The 19,020-nt window shown below is 39.8% G+C and overlaps 1 protein-coding gene across 1 annotated transcript in view; it reads left to right on the top strand.

The window, feature by feature from the left end:
• Window positions 1-1,037: 1,037 nt before the first annotated feature.
• Window positions 1,038-19,020, top strand: part of LOC115142884 (CMP-N-acetylneuraminate-beta-galactosamide-alpha-2,3-sialyltransferase 2-like) — a 48,969-nt gene continuing 30,986 nt past the window's right edge. Inside the window, exon 1 of the mRNA XM_029682699.2 lies at window positions 1,038-1,140. The gene's annotated coding sequence lies outside the window, so the exon portion shown is untranslated. The remainder of the gene's footprint in view (window positions 1,141-19,020) is intronic.

Genomic DNA, 19,020 nt, shown 5'->3' with positions numbered 1-19,020 from the left:
CACTGGAGTGATAAATGATCAGATGGTCATGTACAGGTAGAGATATTGGTGTGCAAAAGAGCAGAAAAGTAAATAAATATAAACAGTATGGGGAAGAGGTAGGTAAAATTGGGTGGGCTATTTACCGATATTTACCGACTATGTACAGCTGCAGCGATCGGTTAGCTGCTCAGATAGCAGATGTTTGAAGTTGGTGAGGGAGATAAAAGTCTCCAGCTTCAGCGATTTTTGCAATTCGTTCCAGTCACAGGCAGCAGAGAACTGGAACGAAAGGCGGCCAAATTAGATGTTGGCTTTAGGGATGATCAGTGAGATACACCTGCTGGAGCGCGTGCTACGGGTGGGTGTTGCCATCGTGACCAGTGAACTGAGATAAGGCGGAGCTTTACCTAGCATGGACTTGTAGATGACCTGGAGCCAGTGGGTCTGGCGACGAATATGTAGCGAGGGCCAGCTGACTAGAGCATACAGTTCACATGTGAAGCTTGGTTCTGTAAGATACGCTGTAAGAGATTTAGTCCCCTAACCAATGCAGTGTAAGAATTATAAAAGATTTGGCCATGTTTCAAGTGTGTGCAGATGAACAGTGTATACTGAAGAACGGTGTGTAGAAGGATGACGGTGTTGCAATTGTGGTGGGGATAATGATCCTGAGTTCTTGGAGTGCCCTGTAAGGGTGAAGGAGATTGCCCGCTCTAACTTTTGCCACCTCAATCGAATCTCCTATGCAAAAGCGATTAAAAGAATTGAGAAAACAAGTGATGCTAGTGAAGATATGGTAATGGATACACCATAGCCTGTAGTAAATGTTTGCTGCCAGACAAAAGATACCCTGTGTTAAAAATTTGGATTTTGTTGTGTTCATTGCCACAGTTATAAACTGTATTTTTTTGTGAGACTCATGGAAAAGTTACTTAAATAACCTAACTCAGACGTTAGGCTACCAAGGGAAAATGAGTCAGTCGTAAAACCATGATAAACATTTTGCGTTTCTCAATGGCTATTTCTGAAACATCCACGCACGCGTGAGCGCTCGCACACGAAATTGGAGGCAGGGCAAATAAGCACCCCGACCTCATGTACCTTCTGGTCATGCTTTACCAAAAACAGTTAGGCTGCTGAGCTGTCGTCCCGCACTATGTAAGTATGTCTCCTTTTCGTGTGACTATTTGCCTTTGTAGAAATGACTCAAAAACGGGGAAGACGTGGTATCGAATGTGTTGTGTAGCCATCATACAAAGGGTAGAACGTTTTCATACAAAGTTACAATGTATCAACTTTGAGAAGTCACGTAGTTTACTTACTATATACGATTTCGGAAGAAAAAAAATGATTATAGTAAGTAAACTATAGGTATATTCGTTTCATATTAGTTTCATTCGAATTTTCAAAATGTATCCGCCCTATGAACGCTATGGGAGATAGTCAACTGCATAGAAGTTACGAGAAACCCGCTATGTGAATGACGTGTTCATAAAAGTTTTCTTCGAGGATCTTGTAAAGAAAGATTGGATGGCCCCGTTAACGAACGTTGTGAAAATTGTTGCAAAGCTATACGACATTGTGCTGTATTGGAAAAAACTATATTTTGTGTAATCCCCTCCGTTTTTTAGTTGTACGCAAAAAACGAACAGCACCACCGAGGTATCTATTTTGAAGTGAAATGAGATTAGCACATGACTCATGAACAAACTACTACAATGGAATAATCTGTGTTAAATAGAGCCGTTTTTATTACGAGTTACTAACGTAGTATGAGGCGTCGCCATCCTGTTTTTTTGTCAGTAATGCGTTTATGCCCTTCTAGCACTTCTTCCTACACAAAAGAAGAACGCTGCACTATAAAAAAGGAACAGACCCGTGGCTTGAATCTACACAAGTTATGGTTCTCAAATCCATTCACTCCTCATTAGCAATGAATGCAAGGTAGCTGGTTTTAGCAAGTAAAGCCATAGTATTTAATCTCTCCACACCCACTATGGCCCATTGTGGAGAATCCATATGTTCTGTGCTCATGTAACATATAGTGACTTGTCATAACAACAATGTGAGGATGTGAATGGTATTGTGCCTATTGTTTATACATTTACAACCAGAGCGTCCTTTTACTATGGACTAATAAGCACATCACAAAGTAACAGCTGTTACATGTTACAAAATAAGAATTTGTTCTTTAACTGACTTGCCTAGTGAAATAAAGGTAAACATTCCTGTAGTCATGCAATGTTGGGCTGGTGATGGTTGGTTGCATGCATATTTCCAATTTGAGTGGAGTGGGCTTTCCTGTATTTGGAAGGTGAAGGCCCACTCTGTCTTTTGTGTGTGGTCTATACAGACGCAACTGCTGGAAACCAAGACCTATGTTGCTACTGCCCTACCCGCCCAAAAGATAACAATCCTCTCCGTCACCCTCTTGAAGCTCTCTCCTAAATTCCGACATACACCACCCTGCATGCCACAGGAAATAACAGGCCCTTGCATTTGAGTATTATTTACTCAGCTCCGCTTCTAGTCTAAATCTTCTACTTTTTCTCAACCCTAAGTTGCCAGTTTGACTTGTATGAAATTAAGAGACTCCTTTTACAGAACTCACAAAGCTCACTTATCTATATTTTGCTGTTAAAAAGTGAGTTGTAATGCAAAGTCAGACAGGTTCCCCCCTCCTGAATTGAATATGAATTTGCTTGGCTAAGACCCCGGTTAACCAATGCAACTTAATATTGTTGGTAGAGCACAGTTGTGGGTTTCTGGTTTCAGTAATGTGAAAGTCAGAAACTTTTTCTATAGGCTCCAGGCTTTGTCCAGTAGCGGCACTGTATAGGGCTGGGCGGTATACCGTATTTTATGATATACCGGTATTGATGCAGGGACCGGTTTGGGTTTTTACTTTACCTTCTATACCGGTATTTGAATGTTTGGTTGTTAAATGTGATACGTCAGGTGTAATGTCAATTGTTCTAGTTTACTTCACTACTTGAGTCATCTCTCTCCGCTCTTTCTCTCTGTGCCACTTTCCACACAGACCTAGCCACACCCCGTGTCACATGAGCGCATTTGATGTTCCTCAACCACAGATACTTGCGTTCAGTCTGAAAGGTCAATGCAGCACATGCAACAATGTTGATGAGGACAATGCTGTTTCACTTTGCTTCTTAATATAAATCCACTAGCATTCTATAATGACACTATTGGTCTGTTTCTTATGTAACAGTATTGCTTCAGTCCCTCTCCTTGCCCCTACTTGGGCTCAAACCAGGCACCCTCTGCACACATACACAACTGACACCCACGAAGCATCGTTACCCATCGCCCCACGGCCCTTGCAGAGCAAGGGGAACAACTACTTCAGGTCTCAGAGCGAGTGACGTCACCCGATTGAAACGCTATTAGCGCGCACCACCGCTAACTAGCTAGACATTTCACATCGGTTACACTCACCCCCCTTTCAACCTCTTCCTTTTCCGCAACAACCAGTAATCCGGGTCAACAGCATCAATGTAACAGTATAGCTTCCGTCCCTCTCCTCGCCCCTACCTGGGCTCGAACCAGGGACCCTCTGCACACATCGAGAACAGCCACCCTCGAAGCATCGTTACCCATCGCTCCACAAAAGCCAAGGCCCTCTGCAAGGGGAACAACTACTTCAGGTCTCAGAGCGAGTGACGTCACCCGATTGAAACACTATTAGCGCGCACCACCACTAACTAGCTAGCCATATCACATCGGTTACACTTACATCAGCAAACAGCTAGTTTGTATTTTCTTAGCAAGTTGCCCTAAATCTTGTGAGATGCTAATTGTTAGCCGCTAATGCTAATAGCTAGCTAGCTAGATAGCAAATAAATGTACTGAGTAAGAGCAAACGTAGCTAGCTAATACATCCTGATAATACCAGGGATGGTGGAGACCTAAATCAGCATGTTGTTTGTGCAACAGTATCTTCTAAATCAAAGAGGACTATGCAAAGCAAGAATATGTTAGCTACATGAAGTAGCTAAGAGAACATGCAATGTAGCCAAAGTTTATAGGATCCCCTATGAAACACTATCAGCACTTTATTTCCTACCCTGTCACAATAACTCCTCCCTGGCATTTTAATTCCTTGTCATCTCAAACACTGTATTCAAAGTGCCCACTATTATAGTCTTAACTATAGAATTAGAATAGTCATACTATTTCCATGATTCCAACAGTTTTGCTTTAATTCTAATTTGCAAGTCAAATTTCAATTGCAACATTTGGTTAAAAATAAGTCCTAGATTATTTGCCCATATCGTGCAGCCTTACGTGGCAGTGTGGAAATGATCTCAATTGAGCAATGGTGTAAAAATACTTTCAAGTACTACTTACGTTTTTTTTTTTTGGTATCTGTACTTTACATTACTATTTTTTTTTTTTGACAACTTTTACTTCACTACATTCCTTTAACAAAATACTGTACTTTTGTTAAATGAATTCTATTCCTATATGTTTAACAACCAATTCAATTAAAACACTCTGCCCATTTCTAAGAATTTGTAAGATACTTATTTGCATAAAATGGACAGAGACCAGTCTCAAAATCAATCAATAGCGTTTATTCTCGACAGTACTGATCATAGTACAATTTACATCAGGTTTTATACTAAAAATTACGTCACAGGTTTTATTCTGTCCTTCCTCCACTCCGATATAATGGCAGTATAGTTCACAAGCCTTTCCACATTGTCCACCACCTGTTAAATAATCTACTACTAGCCCAAGGTCTCTCTTCTCCCTGTGTAGAGACAGGATGTCCTGTAAGGAACACAGCATTCCAGCCAGTCTGACAATAGCTCCATTCGTTTCTAACAAGGAACAGACAGTCCTTCTAATTCTGGATGAAAACTACACACATTACATTCAGTATTATGATTATAATAAGATTCATACATCCATACAGTAACATAGTAGTATTCTGTTTAGTCATAGTTCTGATTGAAATGTATACATAATTTAGTCATTATTCATAAAAATCCCATAACAACTTTTTACTCCATACATTTTCTCTTACACCTAAAAGTACTCGTTACATTTTGAATGCTTAGCAGGACAGGAAAATGGTCCAATTCACACACTTGTCAAGAGAACATCCCTGGTCATCTCTGATCTGGAGAACTCACTAAACACAAATGCTTTGTTTGTAAATTATGTCTGAGTGTTGGAGTGTGCCCCCGGCTATCCATCATTAAAAAAAAACAAGAAAATGGTGCCATCTGGTTTGCTTAATCTAAGGAATTTGAAATTATTTATACTTTTACTTTTGATACTTAAGTATATTTAAAACCAAATACTTTTAGACTTTTACTCAAGTAGTATTTTACTGGGTGACTTTTACTTGAGTCATTTTCTATTAACGTATTTTTACTTTTACTCAAATATGACAATTGGGTACTTTTTCCACCACTGCAATTGAGTGCAGGAAATGCAGAAATGATAAAAGTGCTGAAATTTGTTTTGGTTAAAATCGAATTTAACAGTATAATACAATCAGAATGGAGAAAGACTCATTGATATCACTTAGAATGTATGTGTTGCCACCCTAGGATCACTCACTGCTCATAAAGCAAATGTAGAACTTGTATTATTCCAAAATTAAAAATACAGTAAAATACCATTACCGTCCAATTAAAAAAAATACATAATATAAAATATATAATATTTTGGCAATATCGCCCAGCCCTAGCGGCACTTGGGTAAAAATCACTGATTTAGGCTTGGGCGGTGTACCGTATACCGGGGTATTTGGAAATAGCCACGGGATGGTTTTTCAATACCGTTGAAACTATTACGTTATTCAATAAATGTCTATATTTGTTGCTGCCTGCAGTAAACTTTGCAATACATTAGGAGATAAAGCAGATTGCGTTCTTCTTTTCACCTGTCACATTATTTTACTTTATGAAGCCTACCGTAGTTGCCCAGAACAGTTGAGCCAGCCGTGTGTTTGTAAATAGGAGAAAGTGGAGCAGGAGAGTCCAGATGTTTATTGAAAGGGTCACATTTTATATTGAAAGCTAAGTTGTTGTTTTTTTGCCTCAGTAGAGTGATCAGGGACATGCAACTATAGGTTTCCTTCACAGAAATACATTACTGCAAAAAATTTGGCAGACAATAGCTTCCTTTTCATCAGATGACAACATAAATGCAATTCTATTTGGCTGGCAGCCACAGAAGTAAATTAACTTACAATGAAAAAGCAAGGTCTTTGTGGCAAAAATGAGGCATGGCGATCAAATTTCTAATGTTTATCGTAGAAAGAATGTAACATTTCCTAATGTTTTGCTTAAAGTTAATCTAGCATTTTACCCAAGAAAAGTAGACTGGCCACACTGAGAACCCAGTGGGCAAAACCTGGTTGAAAAGACATCAGTATGACATCTTATTCTGGTTGAAAAAGGACATTTTTTTTTCTTTTTACTGGCCAGAATATGACATATTTTTCAGACCACTATACGACCAGCTGGTCATAATTCTGACCACTATCTTATGTGCTATATTATGTAGCCTACTGGTCATAGTTAAAGACCTCATCATAACCTGGTAATGACCACAGCTTATTACCTACCTACTGTAAAAAGTATTGCAGAGGAAAAATGTGGATATTGAAAACATTACTCATGAGCTTTATATTTGTTTCTGTAGTCACCAATATAAAGTTTATATCTACAACATATTCTTAAATGATTATTTTATGTATTTTTTCAACCAGTTTTCTCCCCAGTTTCGTGGTATCCAATTGGTCAGTCTTGTCTTATCACTGCAACTCCCGTACGGAGAGGCGTGTGTCCTCCGAAACACAACCCAGCCACCCTGCTTCTTGACACAATGCCCACTTAACCCGTAAGCACCAATGTGTTGGAGGAAACACGGGCCGGGCACAGTGCGTGCTAACCAAGGTTGCCAGGTACATAGTGTTTCCTCTGACACATTGGTGCGGCTGGCTTCCGGGTGTTAAGAAGCAGTGCGGCTTGGTTGGGTTGTGTATTGGAGGACACGTGACTTTCAACCTTCGTCTCTCCCGAGCCCGTACGGGAGTTGTAGCGATGAGACAAGATAGTAGCTACTAAAAACAATTGGATACCATGAAATTGGGGAGAAAAGGGTTTTTAAAAAAAGAAATGTGCTTGTTTGTGAAATAAATGCAATTTTTTTGGTCCATTAAAATAGCAACAAATTGATCAGAAATAGTGTAGACATTGTTCATGTTGTAAATGACTATTGTCGCTGGAACCGGCAGATTTTTTAAATGGAATATCTACATAGGCGTACAGAGGCCCATTATCAGCAACCATCACTCCTGTGTTCCAATGGCACGTTGTGTTAGCTAATCCAAGTTCATCTTTTTAAAAGGTGAATTGATCATTAGAAAACCCTTTTGCGATTATGTTAGTACAGCTGAAAACTGTTGTCCTGATTAAAGAAGCAATAAAACTGGCCTTTAGACTAGTTGAGTATCTGGAGCATCAGCATTTGTGGGTTCGATTACAGACTCAGAATTGACAAACAAAGACCTTCTGAAACTCGTCAGTCTATTCTTGTTCTGAGAAATGAAGGCTATTCCATGTGAGAAATTGCCAAGAAACTGAAAATCTCGTACAATACTGTGTACTACTTCACAGAACAGCGCAAACTGGCTCTAACCAGAATAGAACGAGGAGTGGGAGGCACGGGTGCACAACTGAGCAAGAGGACAAGTACATCAGTGTCTAGTTTGAGAAACAGATGCCTCAAAAGTCTTCAACTGGCAGCTTCATTAAACAGTACATGCAAAACACCGGTCTCAACATCAACAGTGAAAAGACGACTCCGGGATCCTGGCCTTCTAAGCAGAGTTGCAAAGAAAAAGCCATATATCAGACTGGCCAATAAAAATCAAATATTAAGATGGGCAAAAGAACAGACACTGGACAGAGGAAGATTGGAAAAAGGTGTTATGGACAGACAAATCTAAGTTTGAGGTGTTCGGATCACAAAGAAGACACATTTGTGAGATGCAGAAGAAGAAAACAGATACTGGAGGAGTGCTTGACGCTATCTGTCAAGCATGGTGTGATGATCTGGGGGTGCTTTGGTGGTGGTAAAAGTGGGAGATTTGTACAGGATAAAAGGGATCTTGAAGAAGGAAGGTTATCACTCCATTTTGCAACGCCATGCCATACCCTGTGGAAGGTGCTTAATTGGAGTGACCCAAAGCACAATGACCCAAAGCACAGCTCCAAACTATGCATAAACAATTTAGGGAAGAAGCAGTCAGCTGGTATTCTGTCTATAATGGAGTGGCCAGCACAGTCACCGGACCTCAACCCTATTGAGCTGTTGTGGGAGCAGCTTGACAGTATGATACGTAAGAAATGCAGATCAAGCCAATCCAACTTGTGGGAGGTGCTTCAGGAAGCATGGGATGAAATCTCTTCAGATTACCTCAACAAATTGATAACTAGAATGCCAAAGGTCTGCATGGCTGTAATTGCTGCAAATGGAGGATTCTTTGACGAAAGCAAAGTTTGAAGGACACAATTATTATTGAATTAAAAATCATTATTTATAACCTTGTCAACATCTTGACTTGAATTTCCTATTCATTTTGCAACTAACTTCCTGTTTGTTTTCATGGGAAACAAGGGACATTTCTAAGTGACCCCAAACTTATGAACGGTTGTGTATGTGTAATCATTAACCATCTCTCTCACACACATACAGTAGCTAGCATGACACAATGTTGACATGGTCACAATCTTTTCTAGAAGCTATGATCATCCCTCTCACACACACACACACACACACAGAAAGAGAGAAACACATATTTACTGTCATTAACTAAACAGATCAAAATGTCAATAAGTTACAACAGGTAAAAATGAAAACTTAACAAGTCCATGGAGGATTTGCCAGAGAGCTAACGTTAGCTATCTAAAATTAGCCAGCTAGCAAAACTTTCCTTGATGCTCTTCTCCCCAACAAACTGGCACTTTACTTACAAAAATGAAACAAGAATGCTGGAGAACAGAGACTACCATTTAGCAGTCAAATCTATAAAAACCCAACAACATACATTTCAAGAAACTGTGTTGTTTTCCAGCAGTGTTGTGTAGCTTACTCGGTGCTTTGTCCCGACATGCTGTATGGAATGTTGATAAAAGCAGGCTGCTTGCGACAAAGAACTATTGTTGTGCGAGGAACAGATTCCAATACAAGTTTTAGCTGGAACTGATATACCTACCTCCTTATTTAGCTACTGAATGTAAAATATAATTACTGCACGCATTGTTAATTCATTAAAATCTTTAAGGGAAAATATAATTGTCATTCTCGGGGTCAAATTTGGGTGCAATGATTTTGTACAAATTATTGATGGAAATAAATGGAATGGAAATGGAAATTCTGGTGGATTGTAGTATGATATTGAAATAAAAGACAGGCCTACGTATAATTTAAAAAAAAACAGAAAACAAATGTAGTTGGACATAATAGAACATCAAAATTGCATTCAGTGGAACAGAAGAAAATGTGCAACACAATAAACTGAGAAATTAACATCAACGAAAGATGGTCATTGGAAGCCAACACACACAGCAATTTACCAGATATCATTAATTAAACAAACATTATTTAATTGTACTGCAGTTTTACTGCATTTTAACAGCGGTGAATTTTTGTAAGGGAATCCTGTATTATTGTGCATGATTATTTTACAGGCTGGTAGCCTAGAACAAATGTAATGGAAGTGAATGTGCACTTTTCAATTGTGGTGGACTGCAACAACAGAAACCATTGCCATAGCCTGTAGTAAAAGCATAGATTCGGAGATTCTCTAAATTAGAGACCATCTCTGATAGCGATATGACTGCAGAGACAGTCACAAATTATAGCTTTTAATTACCTATCAAAATCTGACTTGGAGGTGAAATATCAAAATTCTTAGTTTTTTAAATTGGTATTTCATGACCTGCCGAATAAAAACATAAAATGGCCCTACTCCTGAAAAGTTAATCTGACATTACCTGAAGTGACCTCGGCCTGAGTACCATTAGCCGGATCCCGGAGTAATATGATTCTGCCAGACTTGGCCCGCAAGAAGCCCCCCAAATCAGAGTCCCCCGAGTCTCAAACGGAATAGGCCGGAGACCAGAGTGTTGACTGGGTACAATATGCTACGAGACCCTAACGCAATTTGTTGTGCTCTGCCAGCTGTTGTTTGCCAAGTGTGCTAAGTGGGCTGAATCATGCAGCCCCTGCTGAAAAAGAACATTCATTTAATTGTAATGGTTCTAATGTTTTCTATGCAATGCATGTAGGGCCCACAAACACTATGCACATGTTTATATAGATTGGTGTCTATTAATTGAGTAGCTTTTAGATAACTGGTCAGTAGTTCAATCAGATTTCAACCAAAAAACAGATATATTTTTCATGACGTCAAAAAGTTATCTGAGGGATTGTGAGGAGCTATACAAATTTGAGAGTCAAAAGATGTGGACTTCAAATAGGCCTATGGCACATCATGGAAACTGAACTCTGGACACTGACTAAATATGCATCCAAGCCAAACTGAAATCTTTTCAGATGTTGGGTCGTTTTCACAGCATTCTATTTCCTTACAACCGATCAAATTGTCATGCACAGAACATCTTTCTTAAAAAAAAAAGGTTTTAATTGCATTTTCTCCCCGGTCCCAAACGTCTTTGCTCCATAAAAGAAGCATGGATGACATAACTTTACAGATGTTAACTAGATTGAAGCATTCATTCTATCAATTTATGACATTCAAGGTGAGCAAGGGTTTTAGTCTTCTAGGATTCTGGCCCATGTTGACTCCAATGCTTCCCACAGTTGTGTCAAGTTTGCTAGGTGTCCTTTGGGTGGTGGACCATTCTTGATACACACAGGAAACTGTTGAGCGTGAAAAACCCAGCAGCGTTGCAGTTCTTTTCACAAACCGTTGCACCTACTACCATACCCTGTTCAAAGGCACTTAAATCTGCCCTCCTTTAACCTGTCTCCTCCCCTTCATCTACATGGATTGAAGTGGATTTAACAGGTGACATCAATATGGGATCATAGCTTTCACCTGGATTCACCTGGTCTGTGTGTCATGGAAAGTGCAGGTGTCCTTAATTTTTTCTACACTCAGTGTATAATAGAAGAAGAGAAGCTGCATGTGTCTAATTATAGACAAGTTGACTAACAAATGACGGAAATTATAAGGGAGTGAACGTTTTTAATAATAAGGGTTACATGGAGAATATCGGACCTTTTCTGAAATGAAATGGATGGACCTCCCTTCAGCTAAATATATTTTACCTAAATCCTCCCTGAACACCCTCTCCTATACCCAAAATAATAATTAAAACAAAGTGGATAGCAGAGAACATGTCTACCATTTACCCTCACTCCTTGGACAGGCTAGAGCCTTAGATATGCCGTTTAGAAACTCTTATTGGTCTTGTAAGCATTACATGGCAATGCAGGAATTTTTATGGCGCCCAGACGGTTGTGGGTTCACAAGCCAACGTGGACAAAAGTAGGGGAGGATCTCCTTAAAACCTGTAATGGCTGCATCCCTTTGTTCTCAATTTCCGCCTGAAGACATACCCTAATCTAACTGCCTGTAGCTCAGCCCCAGAGGCAAGGATATGCATATTCTTGGTATCATTTGAATGGAAACATTCTGAAGTTTGTGGAAATGTTAATTGACTGTAAGAATATAACACAGTAGATCTGGTGGAAGAAAAGAGAAAGAAAGAGCATACGTTTTCTGTTTTGTATTGTTGTAGCATCATCTTTCACATGTACTAGAATAGCCACACAGTCAGATAGGATGCTGGCGATAATTTTGATGGATAACACAAGAGGGCAACTGTAGGTGTGCAATGTTTCAAACTGATAACTTCAGGAACGGGCGAGCTACATGACATTTAGCATGAAGTCACCCAGGTGTTCCACACAAGTTGCCCAAATGTGGTCCCTTTATTTTTTTGAGCAGTGTATGTATATATATATATATATACACATACACACATACATATATATGCACACACACCCAAACAAACCAACAAACACACACACACACAAACCACACATCTCATTGCAAATTGCAAAATACAGTATATATATATAATCATAACACTCAAAGATTCCTCAAACAAAAAATCTGTCTCACTTTCCAGATCAATCTCTTCTATAATCTGGTGCAAATCTGTATACTTAGACTTTGACTTCACTTTTCCTGATTTATTCGCCATGATATCTTCAATGAAATCGTTGAAAATACAACTTTACAAAATACTGCAATGCGTAACAAGCATCACAGTAACTCCTCTGATAGTCAAGGCGAGAATGGAGTTCGTTACGTGTGCATTTACAAACAAGGAATGGTGGTCCAACCCAAAACCATTACATACTGGCGTTTACCTCAGCTCATTAGCTATCTACCCATCTAGATTTCAAGTAGATCAGTGGTCATTGGGCAGAAATACAGTCAATCAACAAAGCTTGGCTAAAATTATTGGTGCGCAAGGTAGTCATTGCTCGTTGTCCTCAAAAAAAACTATGAAGTTTGCCTGTGTTGCAAACATCCAGAGGAATGCACTGAAACCAACCATGATTACCGTAATTGCTGGACTATTAAGCGCACCTGAATATAAACCGCACCCACTGAATTATTAAAAAATATGTATTTTGTACATAAATAAGCCGTACTTGTCTATAAACCGCAGGTGCCTACCGGTACATTGAAACAAATGAACTTTACACAGCCTTTAAACAAAACACGGCTTGTAACAAAAATAAATAGGCTTTAACGAAACACGGCTTGTAACAAAAATAAATAGGCTTTAACGAAACACGGATTGTAACAAAAATAAATAGGCTTTAACGAAACACGGCTTTAATTTTTGTTACAACAGTAGCCTACCAAGAAAGTCATTGGTCACTATCTTCCTCCTCCTGTGCACTGAAACCACTGAAGTCATCTCCTTCGGTGTCGGAGTTGAATAGCCTCAGAATTGCTTCATCCGATGTTGGATCGCTGCCCTCTTCAACACGCAGCAGTCCAGCCTTTCGAAACCTGTTGATGATAGTGGATTTTTTGACAATGCTCCACACTGTCAGCAGCTCTATTTCCTTTTCCAACAGCCAGATCGATCGCCTTCAACTTGAAAGCTGCATCATATGCATTTCTCCGTGTCTTTGCCATGATGAGGGTGACAAAATGACTACCGTAATCAGAATGATGGGAAGTTTGAGCGCGCTCGATTTACGTCACATTATGTGACGGTGCTCAGTTTTTTGGCGGCATGAATCTTGTGAAAGCGGGAAAAATCCATAAATTAGCCGCGTCATTGTATAAACCGCGAGGTTCAACGCATGGGAAAAAAGTAGTGGCTTATAGTCCGGAAATTACGGTAGATAAACCATGGTTTACTGTTTGTAATTACGTCGAATGCTCCGTATAAAATTGATAGAAATGGAATTCACGGCACAAACGGGTTACAAAATGTTTCGATTTCGGCTATAAAAATAGATTTTATCAAAGAAAACGGCACTTCATTTGATCACTGGGACCCTCAGGAAGAGAAATAAGAGCAAGATATCATAATGTATGTAACGGTCTGAGTGTAGTGGGTGAGGAGTCAGGCGCAGGAAGCAGAGAGTTCAGGGGAGTGCTATTTTAATGCACTGAGAAACGCTGAACATAAGCCAACCCTCACAAAACACAGGGCGTACTGAACGAACAAATGCCCCAAACAGGGGGGCTAAACTGTCCAGGAAAAACCCACAAAATGGGAAAACACAAAACCCATAGACGTGCAAACAAGTACACCAAACAGACGATCACAATAATTAATCCCGCACAAGGAACCCTGCGGGCCGGCTGACTAATAAAGCCTTACTACCTAACTCAAAACAGGTGCACTCAATCAACACATAAGGAGGGGGAGGAAATAATCAGTAGAAGCTAGTAGGCCGGCGACGACGACCGCCGAGCGCCACCCGAACGGGAAGGGGAGTGTCCTTCGGTCGGAGTCGTGACAATGTACGTCATAATTTTACCTTCAAATGTGAATGTGTTAAAACTGTCATGGCGGAAAATGTTTCTGTTGTTGATTGCTCTTCTTAAACAAAAGCATGGTATCTATGTTCTCTGTAATAGCTATTTTAAATCTGAAAACGTAGTTTGATTACCAAGATCCTAATCTTTTGAAGGATGTAAGACACTTGCATTTTCAAGAATGTTTAATGTTACGACGTTGTATTTCTAGTTGTCACTCTGAAATTTCCCCTGATGTTGATCCCTGTACGGGGATTGCAGCCATTCTTACCCTGCCAAGTTGAGTGTTAAACTAATGGGTGCACTTGAATGGGAACTGCTATCTATAGATTATATTTCTATGGTTGGTTGTGGCTGTCTGTTTGCCTTTTTCAAATGTCAAAATACAAAATACAATCGTGGGAAAACGTAGAGTTTGGAAAGCAAATGCCTACTGCTGGAAAGAGAAGACTGTAGAACCAATAGAATTCTTTCTTCTCAACTCTCAATTTTTTTCCGAACAGCAGCACTGTTTGTCAAAGTAGCTCGCTCATCTTGAGATACGCTCCACTTGCTATAATAGCCTATTGGCCATCACCGTGAGTAGTAGCCTATGTCTTCATCATTAGGTGAGTCAGTGTGCCACTGGAAATTGTATTTAGTAGCCTATTGTAGTCTATAATATCAGTTTATTGTAGACCTATTTTATTTATTTTTTTCCAATCCAAGCATATATTCTGCCTATTGATTCCCGCTGTTCAGTTTTGGCTGCATGAGGAAAACATTGAAACCTTCAGATAGGAAATGACTGAGGAGGTGTTTTTGTTGTAACACATTATAGGTATACAATGCTACAGTATATGCTATTATATTCAGTTATGTAAAATAACAATAAATTGTGATCTTGCGAGACATTGATTCAGCTTTAATCTAACTTTACTAAACAAGCAACATTGTGAGAAGTGATAATCTTCTATTTGTATTAATAAAAATAATACACATACAGTGCATTCGGAAAGTATTCAGACCCCTTCACTTTTTCCAAATTTTGTCATGTTACAGCCTTATTCTAAAATTATTTAAATAGTTTTTCCCCCTCATCAAGCTTCACACAACACCCCATAATGACAAAGTAAAAACAGGTTTTTAGATTTTTTTCCCCAAATGTATTTCAATACTGACCTGAAATGTCACATTTACATAAGTATTCAGATCCTTTACTCAGTACTTTGTTGAAGCACATTTGGCAGCGATTACAGCCTCAAGTCTTCTTGGGTATGACGCTACAAGCTTGGCACACCTGTATTTGAGGAGTTTCTCCCATTCTCTTCTGCAGATGCTCTCAGTGTGGATGGGGAGCGTCACTACACAGCTATTTTCAGCTATTTTTACTACCGGTGGACTCCAAGTTGTAGAAACATCTCAAGGATGATCAATGGAAACAGAATTCACCTGGCTCAATTAAGTGTCTCATAGCAAAGGGTTTGAATACTTATGTAAATAAGATATATATTCCCAAGATATTTTATTTTTCAGAAATTAGCAAACATTTCTAAAAAGCTGTTTTCACCGTGTCATTGTGTGTAGATTGATGAGGGAAAAAATGTATTTAATACATTTTAGAATGAGGCTGTAACACACCAAAATGGGGAAGAAGTGAAGGTGTGAGTAGTCCAGGTACTTTCCGAATGCAGTGTATATGTATTACAACCTAATATAGCCTCTCGCCAAGGCAGCAGCTACTCTTCCTGGGGTTCAGCAAAATTAAGGTAGTTATGCTGTATACAATTTAAAACATTACATGACATTAAATTTCATTACACTTTTCACAACACATTAAGCGTGTTCCCTCAGGCCACTACTCTAGTACCACATATCTACAATACAAAATCCAGGTGTAAGTATGTGTAGAGTGCGTGTCTTATCATGTGTATGTGTGTCTGTGCCTGTGTGTGTTTTTCTCTTCAGTCTCGCTGTTCCATAAGGTGTATGTTTTATAAATATGATTCTACTGCTTGCATCAGTTACCTTATGTGGAATAGAGTTCCATGTAGACATGGCTCTATGTAGTACTGTGCGCCTCCCATAGTCTGTTCTTGACTTAGGGATTGTGAAAAGACCTTTGGTGGCATCAAGCATGGTCAAATAATAATAATCACAGGCAGAACAGTTGAAACTGGAGGTGGACTGGGGACAGCAAGGAGTCATCATCTCAGGTATGTCAGGCTCTCTCTCCTCAGAGAGAGAGAATTAGAGAGAGCATATTTAAATTCACACAGGACACCAGATAGGACAGGAGAAGTACTCCAGATATAACAAACTGACCCTAGCCCCCCGACACATAAACTACTGCAGCATGAATACTGGAGGCTGAGACAGGAGGGGTCAGGAGACACTGGGACCCCATCCAATGACACATCCGGACAGGGCCAAACAGGAAGGATATAACCCCACCCACTTTGCCAAAGCACAGCCCCCACACCACTAGAGGGTATCTTCAACCACCAACTTACCATCCTGAGACAAGGCCGAGTATAGCCCACAAAGATCTCTGCCACTGCACAACCCAAGGGGGGGCGCCAACCCATGTCTTGTGGAGTATGCATGTGTGTCCGAGCTGTCTTAGTAGTTTAAACAGACACTGTGGTGCATTCAGCAAGTCAACGCTTCTTACAAAAACAAGTAGTGATGAAGTCAGTCTCTTTTATAATTTTATCAATGTTAGCTCTCCGTGTACATTTAAGGGCCAGCCGGGGTGCCCTGTTCTGAGCCAATTGTAAACGTCCTGGGGTCCAGCAAAATTAAGGCAGTTATACAATCTTAGTAGTCCAGGTGCGACAAAACTAGGGCCTGTAGGACCTGCCTTGTTGATAGTGTTGTTAAGAAGGTAGAAACTAGGGCCTGTAGGACCTGCCTTGTTGATAGTGTTGTTAAGAAGGTAGAAACTACGGCCTGTAGGACCTGCCTTGTTGATAGTGTTGTTAAGAAGGTAGAAACTAGGGCCTGTAGGACCTGCCTTGTTGATAGTGTTGTTAAATTACAGACAAACTTCTCTGCATCTTAGCTACTGTTGTATCAACATGTTTTTACCATGTTTTGACAGTTTACTTTGAGCCAGGAGAGGTTGACATGCATATTATTAATGTTTGCTCTCTGTGTACATCCAAGGGCCAGCCGTGCTGCCCTGTTCTGAGCCAATTGCAATTTTCATAAGTCCCTCTTTGTGGCAACTGACCACAAGACTGAACAGTAGTCCAGGTGCGACAAAGCTAGAGCCTGTAGGACCTGCCTTGTTGATAGTGTTGTTAAGAAGGTAGACCAGCGCTTTATTATTGATAGTCTTCTCCCCATCTTAGCTACTGTTGTATCAATATGTTTTGACTATGACAGTTTACAATCCAGGGTTACTCCAAGCAGTTTAGTCACCTCAACTTGCTCAATTTCCACATTATTTATTACAAGATTTAGTTGAGGTTTAGGGTTTAGTGAATGATTTGTTCCAAATACAATGCTTTTAGTTTCTGAAATATTTAGGACCAACTTATTCCTTGCCACCCATTGTGAAACTAACTGCAGGTCTTTGTTTAGTGTTGCAGTCATTTCACTCGCTGTAGTAGCTGACGTGTATAGTGTTGAGTCATCCGCATACATAGACATAATGGCTTTACACAAATTGGTAAATTTGGTAAAGATTCAAATGTAAGGGGACTAGACTGCTGCCCTGGGGAATTCCTGATTCTACCTGGATTATCTAGGAGAGGCTTCAATTAAAGAACACCCTCTGTGTTCTGTTACAGGTAACTCTTTATCCATAATATAGCAGGGGGTGTAAAGCCATAACACATATGTTTTTCCATCAGCAGACTATGATTGATAATGTCAAAAACCTCACTGAACTCTAACAAAACATTTCTCTCTCAGCCAATCATCAGTCATTTGTGTAAGTGCCGTCCGTGCTTGTTGAATGTCCTTCCCTATAAGCATGCTGAAAGTCTGTTGTCAATTTGTTTAAGTAAAATTGCATTGTATCTGGTCTAAAAGTTTAGTAAGGGTTGGTAACAGGCTGATTTGTTGGCTTTTTGAGCAAGCAAATGGGCCTTTACTATTCTTGGGTAGCAGAATAACTTCTGCTTCCCTCTATGCCTGAGGGCACACACATTCTAGTAGGCTTAGATTGAAGATATGGCAAATAAGAGTGGCTTGTGATTGTTCATAGACACATTTTTCACCTCTTCCACACTCACTTTACGGAATTCAAAATTACAGTGCTTGTCTTTCATGATTTGATCAGTTATACTTGGATGTGTAGAGTCAGCGTTTGTTGCTGGCATGTCATGCCTAAATTTGCTAATCTTGCCAATGAAAAAATCATTAAAGTACTTGGTAATATCAGTGGGTTTTGGGATGAATGAGCCATCTGATTCAATGAATGCTGGAGCTGAGTTTGTCTTTTTGCCCAACATGTCATTTAACCTCTTCAGTCGACCCTCTACTTTTTTGAACATTCTGTTAAAAATCGCGCAACATTTCAGCGCCCTGCTACTCATGCCAGGAATATAGTATATGCATTTGCTTAGTCTGTGTGGATAGAAAACACTCAGACGTTTAAAAAACTGGTTAAATCACTGCTGTGGCTTTACCAGAACGGCATTTACATCGAAAAGCACAGGAAAAACTGATCACTGAAAATGGGGAAAATATATCCATGCGCTACTTGAACCCATTGATAAACGTGAACCACAATTAATTGACTGAGGTTGCAGTACCTACAGCTTCCACAGGGTGTCTAGAGTCTTGTCATTTCCCTTCGAGTTTTTTCTTGGTCAAACACATACAGGACACCGTATCTAATCCGGTCTAGGACCGGATATTTTCGTTGAGTTTCTAGCCGGACATTTTTCCAGACGGACAGCTAATGATCTTTACATCGCCTCCTGATGAATTTTATCGCTTATTAACGTTTACTAATA

Source organism: Oncorhynchus nerka, linkage group LG15 (assembly GCF_034236695.1).
Source record: "Oncorhynchus nerka isolate Pitt River linkage group LG15, Oner_Uvic_2.0, whole genome shotgun sequence".
Taxonomy (NCBI): Eukaryota; Metazoa; Chordata; class Actinopteri; order Salmoniformes; family Salmonidae; genus Oncorhynchus; species Oncorhynchus nerka.
This window is presented reverse-complemented; position numbering and strand designations above follow the sequence as displayed.